The sequence below is a fragment of the Myotis brandtii genome, unplaced genomic scaffold, assembly GCF_000412655.1.
Source record: "Myotis brandtii unplaced genomic scaffold, ASM41265v1 scaffold125, whole genome shotgun sequence".
Classification (NCBI taxonomy): Eukaryota; Metazoa; Chordata; class Mammalia; order Chiroptera; family Vespertilionidae; genus Myotis; species Myotis brandtii.
The window spans coordinates 5,550,793-5,566,060 of NW_005354385.1; positions in this window are offsets into that span (position 1 = coordinate 5,550,793).

A 15,268-nucleotide genomic window follows, 5' to 3' on the forward strand; every position below is an offset into this window, starting at 1 on the left:
GATCCCTTGGGGGCCTAAGCCTTTAGTCGGACATCCCCTTAGGGCTCCCTGGCTGCCAGAAGGATGTCTGACTGCAAGCTTAGGCCTGATCCCCAGGGGAGTGGGCCTAAGTCGACAGGTGGGCATCCCCCAAGGGGTCCTGGACTGTGAATGGGCGCAGGCCGGGCTGAGGGACTTCTCCCGAGGGGTCCCAGACTGCGAGAGGGCACAGGCCGGGCTGGGGGACCCTCCCCCCCCCCCCCAGTGCACAAATTTTTGTGCACCAGGCCTCTAGTATTGTAATAACTATGATGGTGTCAGATGGCTACTAGACTTAGTGGGGTGATTACTTCATAACATATATAAATGTCTAATCACAATGTTGTAAACCTGAATCTAATAATATTGTATGGCAACTATAATATAAAAAATAAAATGTAAAAAATTTGTTGAACCAGGGGATTGTCAAGGGTGGGGGAAAAAAAGGAGAAACATGTAATACTCTTTGTAATAATTTAAGCAATAAAAAAATATATATTAAAAAAAATAACTTGACAATAAAAAAAAAATTTGTTGAAATTTTTTTTTAAAAAAGTGATACAACTAGGTCATGATGAAACAGAATTCCTGGCCCACCTCAGCAGGGATTCATTACCCAATTATTGTGTCTCCCCTAGTCCCAAGAAAAACTATCCCCAAACCCAGTCTGTCACAGTGGTTAACAGTGCAAGCCCTGGGGTTAATGGCCAGTGCTTACACTTGCTTGCACAAACCTAGGGCAAGCCCTTAATCTCTCTGCACCTTAGTCTCTTCATTGTTATCTGAGAGGGATGATAACAGAACAGAATTGGTCTCATAGACTCCGCCATATGTTTCAAACGTATAAACACACCTAGAGAGCTGTGCTTGGCAGAGAGGCACCAGGGGAGCATTAGCTGCCTTCGTGAACATCATCAAGGTCGAGAAGCTAGGAGTTTCATCACACACAGCACTCCATCCTCATTCTTCTTTACGCAGTGCCTGGACCTTTCTCATAAAAGCCCCCAAAATTGTTGCTCAAGAATTTTTACCATAGGCCCAGTCAAAGTGGCTCAGTTGGTTGAGCAACTTCCTGTGCACCGAAAGGTTGCAGGTTCAATTCCCAGTCAAGGCACACCTGGGTTGAACTCACCTGGGTTGTGAGTTCAATGGCCAGTTGGGGCACCTATGGAAGGCAACCAATCGATTTCTCTCTCTCTCTCTCTCTCTCTCTCTCTCTCTCTCTCTCTTTCTCTCTCTCTCTCTCTCTTTCTCTCTCTCTCTCTCTCTTTCTCTCTCTCTCTCTCTCTTTCTCTCTCTCTCTCTCTCTTTCTCTCTCTCTCCACACACACACACACACACACACACACACACACACACCCTCGGGTGAGGATTAAAAAAAAAAGAATTTTCACCATAGAAGGATCTGTTTCACATCTAAGGCCTGTGTCTAGACTCAGTCTCCACAACATCAAAGCTTTTGTTTTCCAGGGTAGAAAGCCAGGGGATGAGCTTATTTTCACAATAAAAGAGTTGGCAGGACCCAGGGAAAACAGTTTCTCTTCTTAGGGGAGAGTCACAGACACAAAGCAATTGAAGTAGAAACTTGACTTCATTAGAATGCTTTTGGCCACCTGACTTCATTTCTCCATGTGCTTATTAAACAAGGCAAAATAAGCCGCAGAGGAGTCAGGCTGACAGAAGTTGAAACATAAAAACTATTATTTTAGCCTTGAACTGGCAACTAACAGACTCCCAACCAGGCTGTCCTGGGTAGATCCTGGCATTCACACTCAGAGACTGGGGATTTGGCGGCAGTCAATTCCAGGGGTGGAGCTGAGGCCTGTGAGCCTCGTGGCCCTGGCTAGACAGTTCCAAGCAGGTCCAGCGCTCATCAGCTCACTCACAGACATCCCCAGCTCCCTGAGGAGAAACAATTTTCACAGTCCAAGCAGCCCAAGATGAAAACAGAAACTATTTGCTGTTCCTCTAACATGTAAAAGAGTCCCTTCCAGACGGTGTTCCCCACAATAGGTTAGTCCCTTCCTGTCGCCTTCCCGAGGCCAGAGCATTCCTCTTCTCTCTCTCTTTTTAACCCCCACAGTTCTAGCCCTGCATCTTGAACATGGTGGGTGTTCGATAAATATTTGCTATACATGTAAATGGCCGATAATCCAAAGGCCACCTTGGGTGCAGTAACTGCTGGCCGGTTATCTCTGAATGAGATCTTTTCTACTGCAGTCAGTTCCAAAACAGGATTAGAAACAGCCTGGGCAGGCACACCAGAGGGCCACGGCCAAGAGAATCTTGGCCCTGAATTCACCATTCGGTGTCACTGGGACTTTGCCTTGGAAGCTGACAGAGAAGCTATACCCAAAACGGAGCCAAGCCATTGCCCTCAAGGATGCGGGAGCAGGGAGTGCCAGGTTGGCTCAGCTGTTTGGATCCCTTCAAACCATCCCCTCCTTGATTTGTCAGGTTAATCACAGCTGCGTAAATCCTACTCAAATTGGGAAATGAAAGCACTGAGGCGCTGCTCCGTTACCCCATCAGGTATACATCCTATTCCTCTGTCCTCACCACCAGACAGCCGGAAGTGCTCACTCCTCACCTTCCAAAGTCTTCATTAAGGCCTGGACAGTCCTCTCAACTCTTCTCCTTACTTACCTTGGGAACAATTGCAAAACCATCATTCCCAGAAACCACCATGATAGAATTCCCTCAAGCTTTGGAGGAGTCAGTGGCTTGCCTCCTCCCCAAATGAGGATCAAGGTTTTCTTCCTTCTGCTTGGGACACTGTCTCTTCACCCGCATCCCCGCACTTCATGGTGGCCTCAGCAGAGCTGTTTGCACCTTTTGACATTCATTTCAGCAGCTCAGAATCCAAACCCTTTCTATGTTTGGTGCATTTCTACCTGAAGAGTTTTCTATGGATGCTAAAAAATACCAGGTACTTGCTTTCTTAGCATTATTTTATAACTAGGCTCAAGTTTGTAACTAAGCAAAAGGAGATCCATCCATATAGTCTGGTCTCAGGAGCTAGGGACTCAAGCAAAACAGAATAGAGGGTTCTTTCTCCCTTTTCCTTTCCCTCTCTCTCTCCCTACGATCCCCAGACCCCACACACTCACCGGTGTTCAGTGCCATCAGAGAGCAGTGGCTACAAGGTTTGAGTCCTGGACAACAATGGTGTCAGCACTGGTTGTGGTAAAAGCAATTTCCTGATGCAGAAGTGGTACAATTGCTTACATCTATGTCTTGGTGGCAACTGAATACTAGTTATGATGCTTTGGTTTGGGATGTTGATTCTGGCAGCTCTGCCTCTGGGTTGGCATTGCAGCCCTCCCAAGGATTCTGCCCCCACATCCAAGTTGATGCATACTGTTTACAACTGAGAGCTCTGACTAATGCAATAAATTTTCTATAAAACGGATGCTTTTCTCCAAAATCTCGTCTCATAATTGTGATTGTTTTGGATGCCATAGGCTAAGTCTAAATCGTTAGTCTGGGTGCAACTTTCAGACACGTAAACAGGCGCATTGAGGTGGTTCAACTGAAGCCCATGCTCACCTAGCCAGGGAGCGGCAGAGCTGAGACCTGGATCCAGGTTTTCCAAATCTAGTACTTTTTATAATACTCTGCTTCTCACAGAACAAATAAACAAATCCCTCGTGAGCTGTCAAGTCAGTTTAAGAAAGTGCTATATTTTAAATTTTCTTGAAATAACTTTAACATTATATTAAAAGTATGAACTATACATCCTAACCCAATGAAATTCTTATGTATTGTTTCTCATTGTCACACAGTGTAGATCATTACTAATAACGCACAGTTTTTCAGGCCAGTCAAGGCAAAGCTTGTGCCAAATCTACAAAACCTTTTTTCTACACACAGCTAATTGGCTCTTCTGCAATGTGCAATTTCTGCTCCCACTCATGGAATTGTATTCATATATATAGATATGTATATTGTTGATAGTATTACAGATATCTCCCATCCCCCACCCCTTTATTCCTCTTCTCCAAGCTACTACCCACCCCCCTGGAATTGTATTCTTATCAAGAGTCAGTTGTGTTTGTTCTGAAACTTATTTATGACCATTGCAGCTGTTATTGCAATTTCATAATTTAATGAAATGTTGGGGGGAAACAATGAAGTACTACTACAAAAAGAATTTATTGTTTTGAAAGGATTCAATAGAGGCCAGTTGGTGAGGAATTGAGAAGTTTATAACCATAAAGCTTCAAAAAAATTGTAGAAGTATAGAAATATTCTGTTCTTAGAATACATTCTAACTACATTTAAGTTCTCAATCGAATTTAAAGATTTTGACACTCAATTACAGAAGATGCATTATGGGCATGGTTTATATGAGAAAGAAAAACAAGTATTCCAAACAACAGAACAGTTCTTAAAGGATGATCTGAGTTCATATCAAAATATTGAAGAATGAACATAAATACATGCTTAAAAGTATATTTAAATAAATTGTATCCTTTTTTATGACTCTATACTTTTAGCTGATTTGTTGATTAACTGACCACCTATCTCATGAGTCTAGTCATAACAGATAGCAGGCAACTATTATAATTATATTCATGGTCATTCTCCTGGCAGAGAAACTCACTTGCTCTGGATGAGGCTTGATTATCTGTGGCCTTTGTCAGGGTGCTGTTGATCTAGTTTCTAGACCATTTTTGCTGTATCAGACAGCTTCAGTGAGGCGGATTTGTCCTTCTAATCATAACTCAGAGAATCCGGAATCCAGTGCTTGCAGGAGAATTTCCAGAGACTTAGCTCTCTTAAAGAAACCATTAGTTTGTGGTTTGCCCTATGCAGAAAGATAGTCCTGAGACAACACTAAGTGATGTGAAATTTATATCAAACCTATCATTATTGACTGGATGTTTGTGTCACAGCCCTCCTCCCCCAAATTCATCTGTTGAAGTCATAATCCCCAACATGATGGTATTTGAAGGTAGGGTCTTTGGGAGGTAATTAAGTTTAGATGACGCCATGAGGGTGGATCTCCCATGATGCTATTAATGCCCTATAAGAAGACGAAGAGCTATGAGATCTCTCTCTCTCCCTCTTTCCATTAGCATGCCAAGGAAAGGCCATGTGAGCACACAACAAGAAGGAAGCTGTCTGCAAACCAGGAAGTGAAACCTCACCAGACACTGAATATGCGGGCACCTTGATCTTGGTCTTCCAGTCTCCAGAACTCTGAGAAATAAATGTCTGTTGTTTAAGCCACCCAGTCTATGATCTTTTGTTATAGCAATCCAAATGGGCTAAGATACCTACCATGTGCCAAAAACAATTTTAGACTTTGGGTATACAAGGGTGAACAAAACAAAGCTCTGCTCTCATGGAGATTAGATTCCAGTGGAATCATTTATCCTGTGAGGTTCTGGAGGATACGAATTGTGTGTAAATCATCTTTGTATTTCTAACACTTAGCACTGTGTCTGGCACAATGTGAATGTTTAATGAGTTGAATTAAATATAATTGAATTCAATCAAATTTGATTTTCTGAAAGTAAGAAATCATCAAACTTGGTAGTTATTTTTCTATCATATGAGAGGTTCAGACTGTTCTCTATTTCTTAAAATTTGTTTTGAATGACATAACAACCTTGTTTGAATTATGCCTCAACTGCACATAGACAACCCTATTTCTCAAGGAGAATTTTTTGCCAGAAGCAGACTTTACATCAGAAAATTGAATTCCAAAAGATTATATCAGGGTTTCTAAAACAATTTTTAAATATGGCATGTTTACATACAGGAAACTTGGGTCCTGAGAGAAAGTTCCAAAGTAAGCAATGGAAACAGTCAAAGATCAAGATATATAACAAGAGAATTTCATCCAATCATAACATAAAAGAAATAAATATTAAATCTCCACAAACTATATATAAACATTCTAAATGTATATGCACGTATGGACATTAATCAGTTTGTCTTCTTCCTGCAACACCCCCTACTGGAACTTAATATTTAAATGGCTATTTTTATATTTTCAGTTCATAGATATTTTTAACACAGAAATTTTAATTTGGCAAATATTTGCATGCCTACTTTGTGCCAGGCACTGTGCTAGGGACACCAGATGGTTTAGGATCAAGCATCAGTCCATTTTCATACTGATTTCTCCCCGGAAACAGATAGATGTTCTCTTTTAAGTCTGCTTCCACAGACTAGACTTTTCCCAGCTTGTGAGAAGACAGCTGTCATGTAATTCTCAGTTCTCACTTCCTCATCGCTCCTAAACGAAAATTATATTCTTAAAACAGTAGAAGAAAAGTACTGTGCCTTCATGAAATCTAACTGTTTGTTCTGAGATGTTGTTTTCTAGAGCTGGCAACCATGCAATTTGCCTGTGGAACTGAAGAAATGGTGTCTGATGAGGCCAAAATGGAAAGGAAGGTTCTGGTTACCCCACTCTTCCTGCTGCCCTATCTGGGCTCCTGGGCAACTCACCAGGAAGCACTCATCTATGCTTTAGTAAGTAAAGGAAACTGCAGTTTTAACAATATTATTAGTACTATTATTCTTAAAAGTTGGCCTCAAAAATCAAAAGAGGGCCTTAGGGAGTGGTGCAGAAACTTTCAGGGGGTAACACAACATTAAACATCTAACTGACAAACTTTAATCTATAGTAGTTCCTCTGGATCTTCCAAAGATGTAACTAAATGTCTTCAGAAATGTCTTCTTCAGATAATTAGGTAGCCATGGAAGCATCAAAGCCTAATGCTCTGGGAGAAGACTGAGGTGATGTGGGGAGTTGATTTTAAGTTTCTTTAATTGATGTGATAATCAGCAAGAGGATAAATGGAGTAAAGTGCAATATATTCATGGGGGAGGGGGGACAGAATACTGGATCTTAATAAACTCTAAGACATGGGTGTCTGTTTACCTGAGCCTTTAGATGGCTTGTCCAGTTTGTATCCTTTCAGAAACAAAACAACAAAGAATGAACATCATTCATGCCCTCTGGTCATCTGCCAGCTGATCTCTAAAGACACTATAGGACGCTAAGCATATGAACAAAGCAAAAGCAAATGGTATTCGGTTAAATGCTTTTTTTTAAAAAAAAATTAAAGGTGGCTTTCCCATTGTGTGATTTTTCCTCCCTAAATGCACAGCTTCTCCTGGATGGAGCTGTTATATAACTGCACTTACAGAGGGAGGGTAATTTGCTGGCCCCAAAGGAGTTCCTGGAATACTGAGAGAATATGTTACGAGATGGGCCCTGAAAGAGTAGCATCTGGTTGCCCAAAGTATAATGCTTGTGGCAGAGAAATCACCATAAATAGCTTTAACAGAGACCAAAGGTGTCCACTTCAATCCAGTGTTTTATCCCCCCCAAGGGAATTTACCAGAGTGAAGGGGGAAGGGGGAGGGGGGAGTCATTTTAGCAGAGCATGGTTCATAACTTTTATTAAGACCAACAGGTTAGGGAGGGTCTTTAATAGCTGTAAGATGGAAAACTAAAGTCATTGTTATCCAGACACATTTAAAGAATGAAAACAAAGAAAATAGAGAAAGAAGAAAACTAGTCTCTCTAAAGGCTGGGGGAAGAGGAGGGATTGTATTTTAAAGGAAATTTGAAGAAACAGAGAGGAAAATGTTATGTGTTATTGTTGTTTTTTTCTTAATTGAAATGTACCTTGGTTGGGGGAGGAAATCATAACTAAAATCTCCCAAGTTGTACAATATTCTGATCCTGATCAATTCAGTATTTTCTTACCCTGTCTCTAAGGAAATGGATTGAGGACTCTAGTCTTAGGAGAAGCAGCATGTACTAAAAGTGAAATAACAAGCATGTTCATAGAAGGAACATAACCATCAAATACACTGGTTTGCTGAATTAACAAAACACACAACTGTTGGTAATTCACATTCGTGTCCATGCAAAAAGTACATGCATATTAAAGAATTATTTGTTTTATTTAAATAGTAATAAACAGCCATGTGGCATGGATAACGAGCATTTTAGTACAATGTATAAGGTGCATCTCACTCTCTTTCTGAGGAGGTCAGAGGAACACCACACATAAAAAGCAATGGATTGAATTCTAATGAAATATAATCTCCAGGGGAAATTCAGGTATCCCATGGAGGGCCCGATAGGATATCTAAATCACTGGCATTCCACTGCCAGTTAATGGCAGTGAAACACAATGTGCCAGTAGTTCTGAAGACTTTGGCCAATGTCCTGGCATCACCAGAATCCTGTAGCTTTGAGAAATTAATCTGAACTTGGACGTGAAATTCAACCACAGTAACCACTGCACTTTCCTCCTTTCCTCCTTATGTGATTTGTTTTGGACTGCTCTGAATCCACTCTCCAGCGAAGTCATTGGGTGTCTTTTGGATTCAGTTGCATGTACTTCAATTTAAATAATGTTGGATAAATGGAATAATTAAATATAAATAAGGCCTGGCATATGGGCAAAACTGAGGTTTCTATCTCATTCCATCTTGCAAACTATTCTTTTCAGATCTAACTGTGTGCAGGCAATTTAAATCAGAAATGGCTTTAGTGTTTCCCCTGCTGCTATCCTACCACTCGTATAATGAAAGAGCTACCTGTCATCTTCATCAGCACACTGCAGCACGCAAACAACCCCAAGCTTAACACAGATGATTGATGGAGCCACTAAAGGCATCGAATTCCTATAATTGAGCTGTCTGAACAATATCAAACGCCCACAAGATGTAGTGGGGAAAGGACTCATCAAAAATAAACCCTGTTTAATTGGGATCCCTGGTCTCCTTCCTGACTTTGTCTCACCCTCTCACCTACTATGTCAACCACTATGAAGTCCTATGCTGCCTTGCCCTGGCAGAATTTTGTGATTTAATAAAGGACCAACACCTTGCCCAGTATAACCTGTACACACTCTGTATGCCTTCTATTGCTGAACACACACTCTGACCTCTTTTGACTCTCTGGCAGCTGCCTTTGTTCTCTGCACCAAACCTGCCTCTGTTGAATAACAACTCAGCTCGGCTCTCTGGCCTCTACCACATCTGATATTTTTCCTTCTGGGCCATCATGCTGTCCTTCATTGCAGATGTTGACTATAATTAATTCCTTTTGCTAAAGCCACAGAAAGCCAGGTCCCTCCAAAGCCGGTGCCAGCATCCTGGGCTAATTGCACTTGTATAAACTGCTGCCCAACATCCACTCACTTCCACCCATTCCTCCCCTCCTCTTCTCTGAGCTGTCAGTCAAGAGTAGAAACTCTTTTAGTGCCTGCATGTTTCTATTTATAATGAAGTAATTACAGCGAATGTTGCTTTTGTTAAAGTAAAGCCAGTCTTAGCCACACAGTTACAACTGAGTTTTGATGGTGTGTTTTCATCTAAGGGTGACAGTCCCTGAAGGGTGTTCTTATCACCTTGGAAGGGGCAAAAGGAAAGATTGGAGGTGACAGAAATATTCTATAACTTGGTTAGGGTGGTGGTTACCTGAATATGTACATTCGTCAACAAACTCTACTTAAAACTATATGCATTATATTGTATAAAAATATAATTCAAAAAGCAGATTGTAAAAAGATAGCTATAATTATGCTAAGTGAAATAAGCCAGTCAGAGAAAAACAAGTATCACGTGATCTCACTCATATGTGGAATCTAATGAACAAAATAAACTGATGAACAAAATAGATCCAGAGACATAGAAACCTGGAACAGACTGTTGAATCTCAGAGGGAAAGTGGGGGAGGGTGCGTAGGTGGGAAGAGATCAACCAAAGAACTTGTATGCATATATGCATAACCCATGGACACACAATAGGGTGGTGAAGGCCTGGGGAGGGCGGTGGGGGCGGGTTAGAAGAGGACAATGGGAGAACAAGGGGACATATGGAATAAAGATTTTTTCAACAATAAAGATAGAGAGATGATAGAGATAGATGATAGATAGATAGATAGATAGATAGATAGATAGATGAAAAAATTGAAGCATCAGCTGACTGCAAAACAAATTTGTCCAAGTGACACACCATTAACAATTTTATACCCAGGATTGAATTCCCTCAACTGAATATAATTTTGAGTTTTCATTTCATTTAGAAACTGTTAATATAAGACTCTAAAAGGCCAGCATGTCATCTAAGGCCTGCCAAGTGTGTGATCAAAAGCATGAATTATTACCTTGACACAAATGTAGGAGAAGCAAGCAGCCTAATTTCCCCTATATACACACTGCTGGGGGCAAGAAACTTGGTTTCAACAGAGAATTTCCAAGAATCAGCCTCCTCCACAATTCTCACTTTCTATCTAGGGAGTTAGTTCAGACCTACGGGCAAGAACTTAAAAGACATGGGAAGAAAATTCACTAATATAACATTTATAGAGCAAAATAACATTTGTTTTCTTCACTGTGCAAGGATACCTTGAAGGTGAGAGCCAAGCTCAGCTGCTAATTATAAATCAAAATAACCCTTTCATTTCCACCTAACAAAGAAGAGAAAGGGGAGAGGACATGGTTACAAGGTAGTATTCTTACCTAGTGGGAATACTAGAAGAACGCCATTGCTGACAAAATGTGCAAGGTATATAAATCATATGAAAGCGTGATTCTCCTTGGACAGGGTTGAATTGTTCAATAGCAACCCTGGGAAGGACTCATACACACAAGGGAAAAATAAAGTTCTGAAATGAGGTACAATTTCTTAATATCAGTAGTTATAGAGCAAAACAAAAATACCATAAAATAGTCCGTGTAGGATCAACCCTTGATTATCCAAATTACTGATATGTAGAAATGCACATAAATTCCAGAGTAGTTGGTGATTAAGAAAACCATATTTAATTTCAGAGAGCAGACACACACAGACAGTTATACTGCCCTGGTCTTAGCATTCTTTACACTCCGTCCTGTTGTTCACAATGTGGATTCCAGCTAAAAGCTGGAGCAGAAGCCAGGCAGTAAAAGATGTGCATACGTGTTCCATGAGAATTTTCCCTGCATTTTAAGATGGATGTTGACAAATGACTTTGAAGTAGCTCAGAGAGAGAGAAATCATTCCTTGAGCATGATGCTCCTTTGCTCATATGAACGAGTATATTATAACATTTATTTATATTTAACAAGCTGGCAGCTTTCCAGCTGTACATTAGGAGGCATTTCTAAGTCAGTTGCACGGTCGTCTTCAAGGCATTTCTTCACCGTTCAAGGGATTGCTGTCTAACCAATCACATCAAGAGAATTGGTCTAATCAAGTACACGTGTCTGTGTGTTAGCTCATAGCAACTTCATGAGATTGGTATTGTTATATGATCATGTAACAGACAAAGGGACTGTGGTATATAAAGGATAATGAATAGGCACAAAGTCACATAGCTAGTAAATGGTGGAGCCAGGATTCAAACTCAGGGCTGTCTTAAACCTAAGACCACACAACTACGGAGAGCAAGATCAGATACTGGTGCCCCATAGTACATTCATCTAATTAGGACATTGACAACACTAAAAGCTGAAACTTCACATGCATTGAAAAGAAATTATTGTATATTATTTCCATTAAAGAAGCCAATAAGTTGGAGTGGTTAAGAATGCAGACTATGTAGCCAGACCATCTGCTTTCAAATTTCACCTCTGTTATTTAATAGTTGTGTAACAAGCACATTAATTAACTTCTCTGTGCCTCAGTTTCATTATCTGTGAAATAGGCATAATAGTGCTACTTAACATATAAGGCTTTTATAAGGGTTACATTTATGTGTGATACTAGTATACTAGTATTGCGAGAATCTTTTTTTTTAGTCTTTATCTTTTCAAGATGCATACTGAATTACTTAGAGAAAAATATTTGTGGTATTAAGATAGTGGGATTGGATGGCTATAGACAAAACAAAGGTCGAGGGAATACTAGTTAAAAATGAATCAAGACTACGTGGAATTCATATACTCTACATACACATGTACTCCTGCTTGTGCTTGGAATTTTCCATAACAAACAGTTTTTTAAATATTTTATGTAAGACATTTAAAATTATACCTGACACTAAATTATAGTGAGCACCATATAACAGTTAACATGGTTACAGCAAGAGCTGCATTTTCAAAACACTTATATGGATCTATATTAGTTATATTTACATTTACCCTCTTTTTTATTTCTAGCACATAAGAAAAAGTAAGCAATAAGAAATATATGTTCCATATCTAACATTGGCTTAGAGGAAAAGGCAACTGAAACCATCCAAGGAGTTGTTATCAAAGAAAACAGAGGGCCCGGCTGGTGTCGATTAGCAGTTGAGCGTTGACCCAGGAACCAAGAGGCCACCAGTTCATTCCTGGTCAGGGCACATGCCCGGGTTGTGGGATATCTCTCTCTATCTCTCCCTTCCTCTCTGAAATCAATAAAAGTATTTTAAAAAGAAGAAGAAAACAGAGGGCTGAGCCATCGTCTAGATAAGTATTAAAGTAAAGAATCTGATTTAGTGTCCAGGTCCTTGAAGTAAAAAATTCCAGGTCAATAGGAAAAAAAACTTAAAATTGAGGTTTATATACACAATCTGATTAAGTGGGATAGTACAGAATAAAGAGAATAGGATGTGGTGTCAAATAACAAAAATAGTAATAATAATAAATCACATATGTATATTGAGGAGATATGTGTGAGATACTATCACAAGAGGTTTTACAAGTTATTATATCATTTAATCCTATCAGCCACCCACCCTGTTAAGTAGACACAATAATAATTATCTCCATTTTATAGGTATGAAAACTTAGGCCAAAAGAAGTTAGGCCTGCCACATAAAACTGAGACTGGTACTATATTTTTCTTCCTCAATCCGAGGAGTTTCAAAGTCTTTACCAGGATGACAAATAAATGGCATGCCATCACTCACTCAACCAGCTAGCTAATGCAGAAACTGATATACCCACACTAGCAGCCTGATTCCAGAGTGTCACTCACTATGGAAGACCTGGGCTCAAGTCCTGATTCCATGTACGCTTATAATATTGTGCAAGTCACCCGACATTTAGCCTGTCCTGAATCATTTCCATTGCTTCTCCTTTCTGGCTTTTTGCCTCAAGCTGTAGATTGCACTCTACTTTTTTATTTATTTATTTTTTAGAGAGAGTGGGAGGGACGGGAGAGGGAGAGAGGGAGGAGAGAGAGAGAAAGATCAATATGAGCGACACATAGATTGGTTACCTCTTGCACACACCTTGACTGGGGGCAGGGATTGAATCTACAACCCAGGTACATGCCCTTGACCAGGAATTGAACCCTTGACCCAATGTGCAGGTGACACTCTAACCACTGAAAAATACTGACAAGGGCTTTTTTTTAATCCTCACCCCATGATATGTTTTATTGATTTTTAGAGAGAGGAAGGGAAGGAAAGAGAGAGTGAGAAAAATAGATGTGAGAAACATCGATGGCTGCCTCCCACATGCCCTGACAGGTGATCAAACCCGGAACCTAGATATGTGCCCTAACTGGGAAGAAAGCCTGTAACATTTTGGCATGTAGGACAATGCTCAACCAACTGAGCCACCCGGACAGGGCTAGATGGCACTTTTTTGCAGATCTCAGTAGCTCTGGGTTTCAACCATCATGACAAGGAAGAAAAGTTCCCAGTAAACTCAGGATCACCATGTGGCTGTTGTTAGGTATTGCCAGTGGTTGCTTGTCAACACATGGCCAAAGCAGTGGCTGCCAACCCTTACTGAAGATTAGATTCATCAAGGGAACTTTAAAAGTTATCAATGCCAGCCTCACTCTCAGACCAATTACATCAGAACCCCCAGAAATGGAGTCTGGGCATTAGAATGTTTTTATAGTTCCCTGAAGAGTCTATTGGATCTAGTGTTTCGAGCTGCTGAGCTAAATGTTGAGGGAAATTTATAGTTGAGCATGAGGATTCAATAGAAGCCAAGTAACCTAAATATTGAAGCAAACACTTCAAAACAATACTTCCATATATACAACACTCTACTTCTGCTTATTCTGAAAATCCTAATTCCAAGATTAAATACTATTCATAAATTTATAAGGTATGCATACATAAATATGTACATATACACAAACATATGATTCGTATGCCTTGTGAATACATTATTTTCACATTACTACAGTCCTATGTTCTATGCACCATGTTTTTAAATAAAACTAACATCAAAATTTCAGTAGTACTTCCATTCTACCACCACACACACACACACACACACACACACACACACACACACACACTTCATGCTAATGCTCTGTAAGGCTGGAATCTCACCTTTGCACCTTTCTAAGATTGGAGAATATAAGAAATCATTTGAGCTGCTGACAAATGAAAATGTCTTAATCCTAGTTTTAGTCACCAATCTGAACAAAGGAAATAAATGCCTTAAACTCTCCTGGTTTCCTATTGTCACTTAAATTGGAGCATTTTAATTTTATAGCAACTTCTGGATTTTTATATAGGGATGTGTTTAATAATTTTTCATGTGTCACACAAAGAATTCAATGTGTACAACAGAAAGAAAAAGGGCAATAGTATTAAGATATTTAAAATAAATTGAACATTCTTTCCACTTTTTTTCTGGATGGCTTACCACCATAAATTACACCCCACCATTTGTTTCCCCCAACTGTTTCTATATGTTACAACAATTACATGCTTCGCTGAATTCAAAAAGGTTACTGAAAGGTTAGGTGAACAGAGCAAACATAAGGAAATGTAAAGGAAAAGCTGCAGTTTGGTCTCTGCTGGTGCATAAATACAAATAAGTGAACAGAAATTGCATGGAAAGGAAGGAAGACACCATGATTCTGTTCAGGTTACACTTTACAAAAAGCTCTATGTTAGAAGAGATGCATAGAAGCCACCTTAAAAACATGCAATTTTCTCACGTCCGTTTTTCCTTACATAAGCAATAGAGAATCACAAAATGATATTAGGAAACTGTGCTTGAATACCATTCTAGTAGCATATAAGAACAGATGGGCAACTTACACTATGAAAATTAAAAATAAAAATACACAAGATTGGATGGTCAGTCCTCATGCACCTGTGAGGAATTTGAATCAAAGCACCTCCTTTATATAGTAGTTTCAGTTTTGTCTAAGTAGCTTAGACAGTTCAAGCTGAGAAGGTTGATAAAGCTTATCTAATACAAAAGCCAATAGGTGCCAACCAAACCTCACAGCCGATATGAACAGCTTCCAGCTCGCTGTCTGGCCTGCCTTTCTCGGTAAGGTGAGGAGTGGACATCGCTGTGTGCTTCCTTGCATTTCCTCC